The sequence below is a fragment of the Balaenoptera physalus genome, assembly GCF_965194825.1.
Source record: "Balaenoptera physalus genome assembly, chromosome: X".
Lineage (NCBI taxonomy): Eukaryota > Metazoa > Chordata > Mammalia > Artiodactyla > Balaenopteridae > Balaenoptera > Balaenoptera physalus.
The window spans coordinates 2,928,005-2,943,659 of record NC_138903.1 but is presented as its reverse complement, the minus strand read 5'-3'; the positions used below and the strand labels follow the sequence as shown (position 1 = coordinate 2,943,659).

General features: G+C 42.4%; 1 long non-coding RNA gene across 1 annotated transcript in view; it reads left to right on the top strand.

Moving 5' to 3' along the window:
• Positions 1-2,300: 2,300 nt before the first annotated feature.
• The window catches only part of LOC309652483, a 307,390-nt gene continuing 294,035 nt past the window's right edge, over positions 2,301-15,655 (top strand). Inside the window, exon 1 of the long non-coding RNA XR_014258747.1 lies at positions 2,301-2,810. This is a non-coding gene — a long non-coding RNA (uncharacterized lncRNA). The remainder of the gene's footprint in view (positions 2,811-15,655) is intronic.

Here is a 15,655-nt window from a genome sequence, read left to right as displayed (position 1 = left end):
TGTCAGTTGTTTTTTCTTTAAATAAATAGCATTCGCCTGAGTTTGGCCTTCTGGGGTGTGGAAGGGGGCGGTCCAGAGTAAATATCCGAGATACTGTGGTTTATAGTAAGAACTACGTATTTGGTCTTCATCCCTGTTGCTGGTGCAGAGCTCCTTCCTACCCAACACCCTTAGAATTTCCTGAGCTTTTCAGGTGTGTTTTGTGATGTTAATGAGGTGGCTTTTTTTTCTTGCCCCTACTTCACCTGTGGATGGGGGCCAGTTTCCAGGGGAACCAGCCAGGGGAGGAGAGGGTTGGAACTTTAACTCCACCCCTGGACGTCCGGGGAGGGGAGAGGCTGCAGGTTGAATCAATCCCCAATGGCCGATGATTTAATCAATCCCACCTGAGTAAGGAAGCTTCCATAAAGCCCGAGAGGTCAGGGCTTGGAGGGCTTCTGGGTTGGTGAAGTCTTGGCCGCTGGGAGAGGGCACAGAAGCTCGCGGCCCTTGCCGTAGCCTTGCCTACGCATCTTTTCTCAGAAAGCGGTGAGTTAGGTCCTTTTGTCATCAGTTGGCGTTCCAGTAAGTAAAATGGTCCTGTGAGTCTGTGAGCTGCTCTGGGCGTGGGGTGGGAGGGTCGTTGGTATCAGCCACCTTTACCCGGCTTCTCAGAAGCACAGGTAACAACTTGAACTTGGGATGGGCGTCTGAGTTGTGCTGGCGGAGGGGGGAGTCTGGGGGGACTGCGCCCTCAGCCTGTGGGGTCTGATGCTTCCTCAGGCAGAAGGTGTCAGAACTGGGTCGAACTGGGTGGTGCTGAGGACCCCACGCCCCACCTCTGCACACGCACTGGCGTGGGTGACCAGCCCCCTGTTCCTACCTCCTTGAGGCTGCTGTGTGCTCTTCGCCTTCTTTCCTAATCTCCTTTTCCCCCCTACGTACCTCGCCCTGAGGTTTACAGTACAAGGCAACTGCGTAGTCAAAAGTCAACGGTGAGGTTTTTTTTCTAGTTTGTGCCCTTCAAGTGACTTTCAATCTTTACCCCCAACCATAAATGAGAAAACTTTCAAGTAAGGGAGGAAATCGTTGCATCTCGATAAAAAACGAAGGGTTTTTTAACAGGTATCTTCAGATATTTGAAGCAAGCACGCTTTATCAATTTATTTTTCTTTAAATAAATAGCATTCGCCTGAGTTTGGCCTTCTGGGGTGTGGAAGGGGGCGGTCCAGAGTAAATATCCGAGATACTGTGGTTTATAGTAAGAACTACGTATTTGGTCTTCATCCCTGTTGCTGGTGCAGAGCTCCTTCCTACCCAACACCCTTAGAATTTCCTGTGCTGGAGCTTTTCAGGTGTGTTTTGTGATGTTAATGAGGTGGCTTTTTTTTTCTTGCCCCTACTTCACCTGTGGATGGGGGCCGGTTTCCAGGGGAACCAGCCAGGGGAGGAGAGGGTTGGAACTTTAACTCCACCCCTGGACGTCCGGGGAGGGGAGAGGCTGCAGGTTGAATCAATCCCCAATGGCCGATGATTTAATCAATCCCACCTGAGTAAGGAAGCCTCCATAAAGCCCGAGAGGTCAGGGCTTGGAGGGCTTCTGGGTTGGTGAAGTCTTGGCCGCTGGGAGAGGGCACAGAAGCTCGCGGTCCTTCCCGTAGCCTTGCCTACGCATCTTTTCTCAGAAAGCGGTGAGTTAGGTCCTTTTGTCATCAGTTGGCGTTCCAGTAAGTAAAATGGTCCTGTGAGTCTGTGAGCTGCTCTGGGGCTGGGGTGGGAGGGTCGTTGGCATCAGCCACCTTTACCCGGCTTCTCAGAAGCACAGGTAACAACTTGAACTTGGGATGGGCGTCTGAGTTGTGGGGGCGGAGGGGGGAGTCTGGGGGGACTGCGCCCTCAGCCTGTGGGGTCTGATGCTTCCTCAGGCAGAAGGTGTCAGAACTGGGTCGAACTGGGTGGTGCTGAGGACCCCACGCCCCACCTCTGCACACGCACTGGCGTGGGTGACCAGCCCCCTGTTCCTACCTCCTTGAGGCTGCTGTGTGCTCTTCGCCTTCTTTCCTAATCTCCTTTTCCCCCATACCTACATTGCCCTGAGGTTTACAGTACAAGGCAACTGCATAGTCAAAAGTCAACGGTGAGATTTTTTTCTAGTGTGTGCCCTTCAAGTGACTTTCAATCTTTACCCCCAACCATAAATGAGAGAACTTTCATGTAAGGGAGGAAATCGTTGCATCTCAATAAAAAACGAAGGGTTTTTTAACAGGGACCTTCAGATATTTGAAGCAAGCTCGTTTTGTCAGTTGTTTCTTCTTTAAATAAATAGCATTCGCCTGAGTTTGGCCTTCTGGGGTGTGGAAGGGGGCGGTCCAGAGTAAATATCCGAGATACTGTGGTTTATAGTAAGAACTACGTATTTGGTCTTCATCCCTGTTGCTGGTGCAGAGCTCCTTCCTACCCAACACCCTTAGAATTTCCTGTGCTGGAGCTTTTCAGGTGTGTTTTGTGATGTTAATGAGGTGGCTTTTTTTTCTTGCCCCTACTTCACCTGTGGATGGGGGCCGGTTTCCAGGGGAACCAGCCAGGGGAGGAGAGGGTTGGAACTTTAACTCCACCCCTGGACGTCCGGGGAGGGGAGAGGCTGCAGGTTGAATCAATCCCCAATGGCCGATGATTTAATCAATCCCACCTGAGTAAGGAAGCCTCCATAAAGCCCGAGAGGTCAGGGCTTGGAGGGCTTCTGGGTTGGTGAAGTCTTGGCCGCTGGGAGAGGGCACAGAAGCTCGCGGCCCTTGCCGTAGCCTTGCCTACGCATCTTTTCTCAGAAAGCGGTGAGTTAGGTCCTTTTGTCATCAGTTGGCGTTTCCAGTAAGTAAAATGGTCCTGTGAGTCTGTGAGCTGCTCTGGGGCTGGGGTGGGAGGGTCGTTGGCATCAGCCACCTTTACCCGGCTTCTCAGAAGCACAGGTAACAACTTGAACTTGGGATGGGCGTCTGAGTTGTGGTGGAGCGGGGAGTCTGGGGGGACTGCGCCCTCAGCCTGTGGGGTCTGATGCTTCCTCAGGCAGAAAGTGTGAGAACTGGGTCGAACTGGGTGGTGCTGAGGACCCCACGCCCCACCTCTGCGCACACACTGGCGTGGGTGACCAGCCCCCTGTTCCTACCTCCTTGAGGCTGCTGTGTGCTCTTCGCCTTCTTTCCTAATCTCCTTTTCCCCCATACCTACCTCGCCCTGAGGTTTACAGTACAAGGCATCTGCATAGTCAAAAGTCAACGGTGAGGTTTTTTTTCTAGTTTGTGCCCTTCAAGTGACTTTCAATCTTTACCCCCAACCATAAATGAGAAAACTTTCATGTAAGGGAGGAAATCGTTGCATCTCAATAAAAAACGAAGGGTTTTTTAGCAGGTACCTTCACATATTTGAAGCAAGTACGCTTTGTCAATTTTTTTTCTTTAAATAATTAGCATTCCTTTTCCTATCTCCTTGAGGTTGCTGTGTGCTCTTTCCTTTTTTTCCTATCCCTTTTTTGCCCCGGTAGCTTAGACCATTCAAGTGTTATTTTTGTTGGTTTTTACAACCGAGTTGGTTTCTCCAAAGTTTGCTTCTAAGACGGTGGGGAATTGGATTTAAAATAAAATCTTGTTTTTCATGCTCATGAGAGGGCTGCGATCCGAATTGCATTAATCAGCTAGTCGGATCAGCAGCTGGTTCTCAGTGCTGAAAGGAGCAGCTTGTTTGATAGCTGTGGCAAAATTACATTTCATTTGCTGCAGCCGTTTCAGAGTTAATAAAAGCTAAACAAGGGCTAGATTGAAATGGAAAATGAATAAATGCTAATGCAGGAGGGGCGCCTCCGAGCTGACTCATTCGCTGAGCCTTTAAACAATTTATCTGAGACTCAGTACTCATTATGGAAAAGAAAATGTTCAGATGCACTAAGATGTGGAATGAAAAATGAAAGACCTGTTTTTCGTTTTATCTTAATGACAATCTGTGATTGGTTTTGTATTTAAATACATATATATGTTAACCTACTTAACCTATTAATATCCTATGCTTGTATATCTAAATACATCTATATAATTTATATACTGTGTAAACATTTATATATATACATGTTTGTATATCTATAAATATATCCATATGTAACATATGTATATAAAATTGATATATAAACATTGTTATATATAAACCTAAAATGTTAAGTATGTTAACATTTATGTTAATGTTGATGTATATGTACATATAAAATGAAATTTTGAACCATCATCTTATTCTTTCTATTGTATGAAAGATTGCAAGTAAATTGTAAGTAAACTTAACAAGGGGAAGAATGTATACATACGTAGATCATTCACAGATTGAGAAGCAAGTTCTTTAAAGATTTAGGAAACTCTGAATTACTGTGCTAAGACTCCAGGCTTGTTGAAAGCCGTTCGGTTGGGTGATAGATTCTTTAAGACTAAATCTTCCGTAATGGCAGCTTTTGCACTGAGGAATAACCCAATCCCAGTAGTCTTTTGGAAATATTCGTTATCTACGTTTTGAAATTGTAGGAGTTGCCCACTATAAAGTTACAAATTGTCCCATTTGAGGCAGGCTATGCAATCAACACAAGCTGAAATAAATTGTAAAGTCATTTCAATGGATTGGAAATTGATCGACTTCAAAGCAAGCAGAACATTGAGCTAGATCATGATCTCTGAAGGTACCATATATAAAGAGTCATGTTTACTCTGGAAGGAAACATACAAAAAAATGAAAGACAGAGAACCCGATTTGGGCCTTTTTACCAAAAAACCATATGAAAATTTTCCATTTAGGACTATCTGAGCTGACCTTTATGCCAGCTTGGTACATTTTATTGTGGATAGCTTGGTGTGTCCTACACGCTCTTTTTTTTTTTTAAATAAAGTTTATTTATTTATTTTTGGCTGAGTTGGGTCTTGGTTGTGGTGCCTGGGCTTCTCATTGCTGTGGCTTCTTTTGTTGCGGAGCACAGGCTCTAGGCACGCGGGCTCAGCAGTTGTGGCGCACGGGCTTAGTTGCTCTGCGGCATGTGGGATCTTCCTGGACCAGGGCTCAAACTCCGTGTCCCCTGCATTGGCAGGCGGATTCTTAACCACTGCGCCACCAGGGAAGCTTCTACACTCTTCTTAATGATTTTTGTATTCCCCTTGATCTGTTTTCATACTTATTCAGCCATCTAGGTTCTTATAGTGCATGGATATGGTGATTAATTCATAGCTTTCAGAACATCTCTGGTATTTTTATCTTTCCTAATAATTTTGCCCTTTGGTTGGATACTTAAAAGATACTGGAGAGGAAGAATTGCTTAGAGTTAGCATTTTGGAGCTGAGCTATGCAAGGGTCACAGATTAGATGAAGTTTTGAACCTTACAGCTCTGGGTGCAAAAATTCCTAAATTGATGAAATTCTCTTGGTATTTTGGGCAGATGCCTGCAACAGCAATTTAATCCTTTATTTTAATCTCAAAGAGCAGCAGTGATTATAAGACAAGAATCTAAGCACAAACTGACTACAAAAACTAGGCTAGATTAGAAGAATATAAACAACAGATGATAGAAAGTATGGGTTACATTTGGGTAAGAGATACTGTATAGCAAGCAATTGACTAAACTGATGTTAGAAAAATGCAGAAATAGAAAAGATAGACTATTACATAATTCTGAAAGGTTTGACCAGCATGGGGTGGTACCATTATGAACAGAAATCATGAAATTAGAGAGATACTAATTTGGGTAAATTTAATTGGGTAAATTATTTTAAATTTTCAAAAAATTGATGGAGCAACTACAAAATGGTGGGTTTTTTGTAATGACCAGTTTAATATGCATGCCTTGTTTCACCATCTTTGAAAAAACAGAACTCTCATTTTCATTCTGTCTCTCTCACACAAATGGTAGTTCACTTTAAGACCTGTTAGCAGGATGTTTTATGTTTTCCTCTTAAATCTTCTCTATAACAATTCTCAATGGCTTCTGAAGAGAAGGTCTGCATGATACTACAGTGGTGAATACATGTTATTATTTGTCTAAACCCGTAAAATTCACAACAGCAAGAGCAAACCCCGATGTAAACGATGGACTCTGGGTGGTGATAATGTTTCAGTCAATGTAGGTTCATCACTTGTAGCAGTTATACCATCTGGGGGGGATGTTGATAATGGGGGAGGCTGTGTGTGTGTGTGTGTGTGTGAGATATGGGAAGTCTCTCTACCTTCGTCTCAATTTTGCTGTGAATCTAAAACTGCTCCAAAACAAGTCTATTAAAAAAAAAAAAAAATGGAAAAGGTGGGTCCCTCTTGTTTCAAATGACAAATGGAGAGGAAGGTGGATTTTGATCCACACTCTGAGCAGTTATTTCCGTGCCACAGGAAGCATACTGAACACGATTCTGCATTGACTAGAAGGTCCTGGGTTTGGTGGTTATTTCAAGATGCACCAACACCAATTCAGCATGCCTAGATACCAAGACCCGTTTACAAATCCTCTGCATCAACCCCCCCAAAAAATCTCAACAGAGCTCTCCCCCAACTGCGAGGGCCCCGGTCTTGTACCTGGGCCCCAAGCAGAGACTCCTGGGAGGGTCGCCCTGGTTCTTTTCTCTAACAGGTGTTGATCAGAGACAGCGTTCTCCAAGATTTTTCTATCCCCTTTCCCCCAAAAGGATACTTGCGTGTACAAAAAGGTATTTCATTTGTTCTAATGGTCCACTCAGCTTACAGCAACCTTGAGTGTATCACAAAAGTATCACAAAAGACTCACTTATTTCCTTGTGTCCCTTTCACAAACGGACGTTTACTCCCCTTGCATGAGCATTACTCAGAAGTCGTTAAAGTATAAATGAAATGTTACCCCTGTTATTTTGTCCTGTTGTCAACAAAGTTGAACCTTTCCCCAACGTGGTCTCATTGAATTTTTGCACCTCATTAAATTCATGTAATCCTGTATATGCGGTGACGCCGGTGAGGTTTCCATTCTGTCCATCAAGTGAAATACCATAGGACTTTGCTCCTAATGGTAGATCAACTTGGATTCTAGGATGGGCAGTTCAGTTTGTGGTTGGCGAGAAGGTCATTGGGATTGGTTACAAATTCAGAATGCCCCGAGCCATTCTGGAAAGGACCATGTTCTGCATAATGATAACGACCTCCACTTTCATTTTATCGTATATCCGGAAGGTATCATAAAGGGCTGAACAACTCTGTAACTACAGAATATGAGAATCATTTCGCATAGGACTGAAATGTGTCAGCGGTTTAACAGACTCAATTTAGAACAGGAACTGAACAAAAACAGTTGCCTGGGAAAATGACCGGGCTGGGCAAGAGGTCATTACACAGTGTGGGACTGATCCATGGGTTCAGGAGAGAGATTTTCCCACAAGCACTGAGGAAACTGAGATGAACAACAACAAAAGTCCGCTAGAAATGAGACTTGAAAATCAAAGAATATGAAAATAGGAAGTCTCTAAGAAGTAGTGGCTGATCGCATTTCAATCTGTAGCTGTAAAGATACTCTGTGTCCATCAGAAGGAACCCCTGTCCTGGTCAGCTAAAAACAGGGAGAGAAAACCTAATGAGCCAACAGTAACCATTTCATACGTGAGTTTCCTTTACTGAACCATTGTTTTTGTTGAGACTAGATTAGGTGTTCGAAATCTGGTCCTGTAAGAGTATGGTTCACCTAACTTTACGTTCATGGGAAAAAAAATCAAATGATCATTTTCTTTGCTTTGTGAGTTTGCCCACTTAACTGATGGAGAATGTAATGCTTTTAGGTTTCCTTTAATATTCTAGTTGCAGTGAGAGGCCTATGTGGTTAATATGCTAGCATTCTAGTCTTGTTTATCCATCTTGGTCATGTTGAATTTCCTGTCTCTATGATGCCTGCAGTCACCGTGCAGGTGTCTGCATCTTCATGGTTGAGGACCAGCTCCTGTAAGATAATACAGTCAGTTCTTAGGAAATATCCAACATGCACTCTTAGGTCATATCACTTGTTTATGTATTTTTACCCTTTGGAATGTCTTTGGTTCACTATATGAAACAAACAAGGGAACGTGTAACGAGGTATTGATGCGTTTGTTCATGCAGCCAAAAATCCTATATTGCTTGCCAAAAAGTATCACTCAAATGCAGTATTCAAGAGTTACGTTCTCTACCTGAGCAAAGGTGGCAATTTAGCAGATTGTGTAGCTGAACTGTGCTTAAGGTAGAAAATTCTGTCCTTTTTCATATATGCATTATATTCAACATTGTTTAAACAGAAAATATGTAATTTTCAAGTGCACGCAAGTAATTCAGTTGGGTGGTAACAATTCATTGATTGCTGTTGGTGAGTACTTCTTGGTGAAGATACAAATATATAACACATCAAGTGCTTTTATATATTTATAAAATATATTCATATATTTATATATATATTTCATAAAAGATGTTTCTCCGTGAACGTGGCTCAATGCCTCTGTGAAAAATAAATGAACCATTTGTGGGTGGGTCCATCTCTGAGCGCTCTATGCAAACACCTTACTGTACTGACTACTCTAAATCTTAAAATTATGTAAAGACCTTCAACTTTGTTTTTTTAAGTTTTGTTATCCCCAAAACTGGGGTAAGCATGAATAGTCTTTATTTTGATTCAGCTCAAATTTATTTGCTTTTCATATTACTCTAGACAGATTTACTACTGTTGATTCTTAGGTATCTATTGCATTGTGCTTGTTAAAATTTTTTTCAAATATTTTATTTAATCTGACCTATCTAAATGAAATTATTTTCATACTCATTTGGATGCAAGTCTATCCAACTTCAAAAATATTCATAATATGATTCTCAGCTTTGTAATCTGACCCTTATTTTAATTTATTTTACTTTTTTAAAATAGAGGTAGAGGTGATTTATAATTTGTTTCACGTGTACAACATAGTGATTCACAATTTTTAAAGGTTATACTCCATTATTTATAGTTAATATAAAATATTGGCTATATACCTTGTGCTGTACATTGTATCCTTGTAACTTATTTTATATCTAATAGTTTGTACTTCTTACCCCCTCCCCCTATCTTGCCCCTCCCCCCTTCCCTCACCCCACTGGTGACCACTAGTTCTCTATTTGTGAGTCTGCTTTTTTGTTATATTCACTAGTTTGTTGTATGTTTTTAGATTCCACATTGAAGTGATATCATACAGTATTGTCTTTCTCTTTCTGACTTGTTTCACTAAGCATAGCACTCCAAGTCTATCCATGTTTTTTCAAATGTCAATATTTTATTCTTTTTTATGGCAGAGTAGTAGTTCATTGTATATATGTACCACATCTTCTTTAGCCATTCATCTGTTGAAGGACATTTAGTTTGTTTCCATATCTTGGCTATTGTAAATAGTGCTGCTGTGATCATTGGGGTACATGTAGCTATTTAAAAAAAAAATGAAGTATAGTTGATTTACAATGTTAGTTTCAGGTGTACAGCAAAGTGCTGCAGTTATATCTATCCTTTTTCAGATTCTTTTCCCAGCTAGGTTATTACAGAAAATTGAGTAGAGTTCCCTGTGCTATACAGTAGGTCCTTATTGGTTATCTATTTTATATATAGTAGTGTGTATATGTTGATTCCAAACTTCCAATTTATCCCTTCCCCTGTTCCTTTCCCCTTTGGTAGCCATAAATTTATTTTCTAAGTCTGTGAGTCTCTGTTTTGTAACATACTTTAGATTTTACATATAAGCGATATCATATGCTGTTTGTCTTTCTGACTTACTTCACTTAGTATGATCATCTCTAGGTCCATCTATGTTGTTGCAAATGGCATTATTTCATTCTTTTTTATGGCTGAGTAATATTTCACTGTATATATGTACCACATCTTTTTAATCCATCATCTGTCGATGGACATTTAGGTTGCTTGCATGTCTTGGCTATTGTAAATAGTGCTGCAGTGAACATTGGGGTGCATATATCTTTTCAGATTATGGTTTTCTCTGGATATATGCCCAGGAGTGGAATTACTGGATCATATTGGTAGTTGTATTTTTAGTTTTTTTGAGGAACCTCCATACTGTTCTCCATAGTGTACAAGGGTTCCCTTTTCTCCACATACTTGCCAGCATTTGTTATTTGGGGTCTTTTTGAGGATTGTCATTCTCACAGGTGTGAGATGATATCTCATTGTGGTTCTGATTTGTATTTCCCTGGTTAGTGATGTTGAGCATCTTTTCATGTACATGTTGGCCATCTGCATATCTTCTTTGGAAAAAATGTCTATGAATAATATTTAAAAAGAGAAATTGAGTTGCAATTTACATATATGTAGATAAATTTTTATATATGCAATTTATGCTATTTATATGTGTGTGTATAAAATACCCTGACATACATGTATAATCTTTTTTTTAATAAATTTATTTTTGGCTGCGTTGGGTTTTCGTTGCTGCGCACGTGGTTTCTCTAGTTGCTTAGAGTGGAGGCTACTCTTTGTTGCGGTGCGTGGGCTTCTCATTGCGGTGGCTTCTCTTGTAGTGGCTTCTCTTGTTGAGCATAGGCTGTAGGCATGCAGCTTCAGTAGTTGGGGCACATGGGCTCATTAGTTGTGGCTCTTGGGCTCTAGAGCGCAGGCTCAGTAGTTGTGGCTCACGGGCTTAGTTGCTCTGTGGCATGTGGGATCTTCCCAGACCAGGGGTCGAACCCGTGTCCCCTGCATTGTCAGGCGGATTCTTAACCACTGTGCCACCAGGGAAGTCCCGTGTATAATACTTGTAGAGGCACTTGGTCCACTCCTACTGGCACCTTAACTTTAGATGTATCAGTAAAGGTCCAGGTCCAGTGAGGATAACAAAAACCTCACTCTGGGTTTCCGAAGAGGACTGATTAGAGAGATGCTGCATAGCTGAAAGCACCAGACGGGATCAGTGAGGTGGGATGACATCCACAGGAAGAGGCTGCCATCACTAGGACCGGGACGGTCTGTGAAGTCGGGGCTCAGGCAGGACTCCGAGGAGATGGTGTTGCTGGCCCTGCTGGTGCATCTCAGTGTCCACGATGGGCTTGTCCTGGGAAGTCGACCTGCCAGAACCAACGCCCACGCTTGGGCAGCCAAGAGCGAGAAAGACACCCTTTGGTTTCTCCTCCCAACTTTCAGGTTCCCGTTAGTGCCTACTCTCCTATAACATGGGAAGACACTTGAAGGGCAAGCCCTACTCTAATCAATCCACCAGGTGAATGCAAGGATTGCAGATGAGCTTCACGTAGACCCGTTGGCCCTTCTCACTGGATGTCAATCCACCAGCCAGGTCCTCCACTTAGATCCCACCCGACAAGCCGGGAAACCTCAGTACTTGCAAGAGGCTGTCTCCCGAGGTTGTCACTCACCAGAGCTGGAAGTTTGATTGGACAGCAGGTTGAGAAGGACAGCTGGGCAAACAAGAAGTAGTTTAGTTTCTTCCGTATCTTGTTCTAGAAGTTTTGGTGCTATCGAGATGTTGCTCCACGTAGGACAGTGGTGATTTTCCTGAGTTAACATCCAGAACAAATCTTACTTTTTTTTCTTTAGTTTTTGGCTGCGTCAGGTATTATGTGTGACACACAGGATTTCTTTGAGGCATGCAGGATCTTTCGTTGCAGCGCGCGGGCTTCTCTAGTTGTGGCACGTGGGTTTTTTCTCTAGTGTGGTGCGTGAGCTCAGTAGTTGTGCGTGGGCTTCATTGCCCTGTGGTATGTGGGATCTTAACTTCCGCGACCAGAGATCGAACCCGTTTCCCCTGCATTGGAAGGTGGATTCTTAACCACTGCGCCACCAGGGGAGTCCCCAGAAAAGATTTTTTTTCCCTAATACATTTATTTATTTTATTTTTGGTTGCATTGGGTCTTCATTGCTGCGTGCAGGCTTTCTCTAGTTGGAGTGAGTGGGGGCTACTCTTCATTGCACTGCACAGGCTTCTCATTGCAGTGGCCTCTTGTTGCGGAGCACGGGCTCTAGGCTCATGGGCTTCAGTAGTTGTGGCATGAGGGCTCGGTAGTTGTGGCTCGTGGGCTCTAGAGCGCAGGCTCAGTAGTTGCGGTGCATGGGCTTTGTTGCTCTGTGGCATGTGGGCTCTTCCCGGACCAGGGCTCGAACCTGCGTCCCCTGCATTGGCAGGTGGATTCTTAACCACTGCACCACCAGGGAAGCCCCCCCAGAACAGATTTTAAAAGCTGTGCTCAGAACCTCTCTCACTGCATGTGTGGGGAGTCCTGGCCGCTGTCTGTATCACCGTCCCCAGATACTCCCAACACCCCTTTATCTGAACGGCCTCTGGACTTCTGATAACTTTAGATGCCGTAGTTGGTGGGACCCCTGGAAACGATGGCTGCTTCTTTGCCATAGTTTGCCTTTTTCCCCCATTAATGTCTTTGCTTGTACACACCCCAGGGAGGGAGCGGTGGGAAGAAAAATTACCAGTTGAGTAAGAAGGTGAGAGTTTGTTTTGAGGGTGCTGCTGGGGAACCTGAATCACCAAAAAGAAGAAAAACATTCAAGCAAATGTCTAAAAAGAAGGTTTCAAAGCAGCTTTAGTAATCTGGAGGGTTCGGAGCAGGCAGACATCCTTTGAAGGGTCCTTCGGAAGGTCTGAAATGTTCATGTTAAAGATAGCAAAACAGGATAGAGAAACTGACAGTTGGGAATAAATGCCTTCCACTGATGAAAGAAATCCAGTTTTGAAAGGAGATGGTGGATTTTCATCTCTCTCTCCTGCTGGAGTGTTTTGCATTTGATTTCTGTTAATAATACTCTGACCCAACACATTTACAGATGGAACCTTGTCTGGTGACTGACAGTTTAGATGATTCACGTTATTCCCCCCGCCAACCCGAATTCTGAAGGATGCTTTTCAGAGTCTCATTTTGAATTCAGGGGACATTAGGTTTGTTTTTTTCTCTGAAATCTGGCTTCTGAGAAAGGTAGTGATGGAGAAATGGATGGCTGGAGCTGTGGCTCAAAAGACAGCAGTAGCTGTCATCATTCCTGTGCCCCTGAAAATGCACAATCCATCCCGCATTGATCCAGGGAAATTAAATTTTGTTTGCACACAACTTTATAAAAGAAAAAGCGGCGATTTTGAGCTATCTGCAGGTTGCATGCTCATTTGCTGGTTGAGCTTTCCATCAGCCCCTTTAATTTACAACGCATCGCTCCTCACCGTCAAAGCACAGTGTTTTCAGGTGTAATGAAACTGCCTATCAATTAGAAAAGGGAGAAATGAGATACGGGGATGGTGGTTCAGTTCCAGGAATCTATGGTTGCCGTCACTAGATGATGCATCACGTCTTTCTTATAAATATCCCTCTTGTTATATTTGATCCTAGTTGAATTCTTGCCTCTTCCTCCAGCAAAAAGTGTTAAGATTTTATAAGAAGGTGAAGATTTCTTCTCTGGAATTTTGTGGGGAAACTGAATGTGGTCTGTGTTAGTCATGTGTCCCAGGGTAAAGAAAGCATCTTAGACGTATTTGTTACGGACTTCCCCGGTGGTCCAGTGGTTAAGACTGCGCTTCTACTGCAGGGGGCGCGGGTTCCATCCCTGGTCGGGGAACTAAGATCCCGCATGCTATGTGGCACGGCAAAGAAAAAAAAAAAGCGTCTGTTTAAAAAATATAGCTTCCATAGAGGTTGAGATTTTTCACAATCGAACATCAATTTTTCTTTAAAATGTAGGACCTTGTCTTACGAAACCTTGCTCAAAGAAAAATAAAACTTTGTTGAAAGAAGAAAGCCATTTGATGAAAATATGCCTTGCGTGTAGCAGAAGAGAGCTTTTTCTTCTAAATTGCACATCACAATGTTATCCTACATAGAAATTATGTTCCCTTTAATTCCACAGTAAATTTTTGTGGCCAGGGTATTAACAGTGAATAATACTGCTACTGGCATAACCTTATCTACAAGGACAAAAAGAAAGAGGGTTTCGACTAAACCATCTGACAAAGAGGGTAGAATTGGAAATGCCCAGGAATTTGGCTACATCGGAAAAAGTGCACTTCTGTCATTGATTAATGACTAACCAGGTGGTTATTACAATTAAAGTGTCCCTAATTTGACGCAGTAGGTGAAAATCATTACTAATAACGGTAATCTGAACACCTATGGAATTCTATTGGGACAGTTCCTTGAATTGTACAGAATGAAGAAAAATAACTCAAGATTCCTGCTCTTAAAATGGTCAGTCTCCTGCTATATTTAGACCCCGTAGGGAACAAATAAGGTCCTAACTCTGCCGTGGAATGAAAGTCAGCATTGATTAACAGAGGAGCAGGGAGTAATTACATCTGCTTCAGAGGGAAGGAGCTCCCCATGAAAGGAACGAAACTGAGGCAACATCCTTTCCAGTAGGTCTGAGAAGCAGAAGGCAGATATTTCAGAGCAGGCTGTGTCTCCAAGGAGCCGTGCTTGTCACATGAACAAGTAGGGAAAAAAGATGTTTGCGTATTGAATAAACTCTGAGCGTCAATTACATACAGTGTGACTCTGAGGCCGCGGAACTCAATTATTTCTGGGGTCTACAATTCTCTCTTCTCTCCCGATTTCCATGTGCCTTGAGTATTAGAGAAACATGGAACTATGAGGGATGGTCAGTACATGATTGACGAGCCTTTCCAGCTTTTCAAGCCTTAATTGCCTCCATGAAATGCCACAGATTTAATTTTATATGGCCTTTTTATTTTAACACTTGAGTAACATTTTTTCCTGATTTTTAAAAAAAATTTTGGAGTATAGTTGCTTTACAGTGTTTTAGTTTCTACTGTACAGCAAAGTGAAACAGCTATACGTATACATATATCCCTTCTTTTTTGGATTTCCTTCCCATTTAGGTCACCACAGAGCACTGAGTAGAGTTCTCTGAGCTATACAGTAGGTTCTCATTAGTTATCTATTTTATACATAGTATCAATAGTGTATATATGTCAATCCCAATCTCCCAATTCATCCCACCACCACCCCCCCTTTCTCCCTTGGCCTTAAAATATTCCACATCTGGGCTAATTCCCGGGTGATGAAAGCAACTTTAGAATACCCACAGCCTCCTCTAATAAATAGGAGTAGAAAATAGGAAAGTCAGAATCTAGATAGATAAGCAAGTAGAAGAAAGAGGTATTCACCACCTTTCAGATTCTCATCTATTTATGAGAGCTAGTATCCTCAATATTTTAGAGCCTTAAATTCATTAAGTCCTAATGCATCCCATATTAGGGGATGTATTAGGACTTTAACATTCCTTTCAAACATATCTGTAAAATTTTGGAGGCTTGATAAATTCTATTAATGATGTTCAATTTTATTAGGGTTGATAATTTTTGTGAGTGTCCATTAAATTCTAACTGGTATTCACCCTCTCATGTTCTTTTTATCCTGGTCAGAATAAAGTTCTTAACACGCCAGATTGTTTCCTCTCTAGTATTTGTCAGGGGCAGAAATTCTAGCGGACAGACCTTCTAGGGTTTTTGACATTGATCACATTACGGGTTACATAAATATGCTTAATCCTTGCCTGCGTCCCAGGTGCAGAAAAAAAGCTGAGTGTGTAATCAACTAATTGTTTTTCTCCTGAGAAATAAAAATAACAGTAATGTAGAGGAGTGATATACTAAAAGCACAGGAAATACAAAAGCAAGGCGTGAT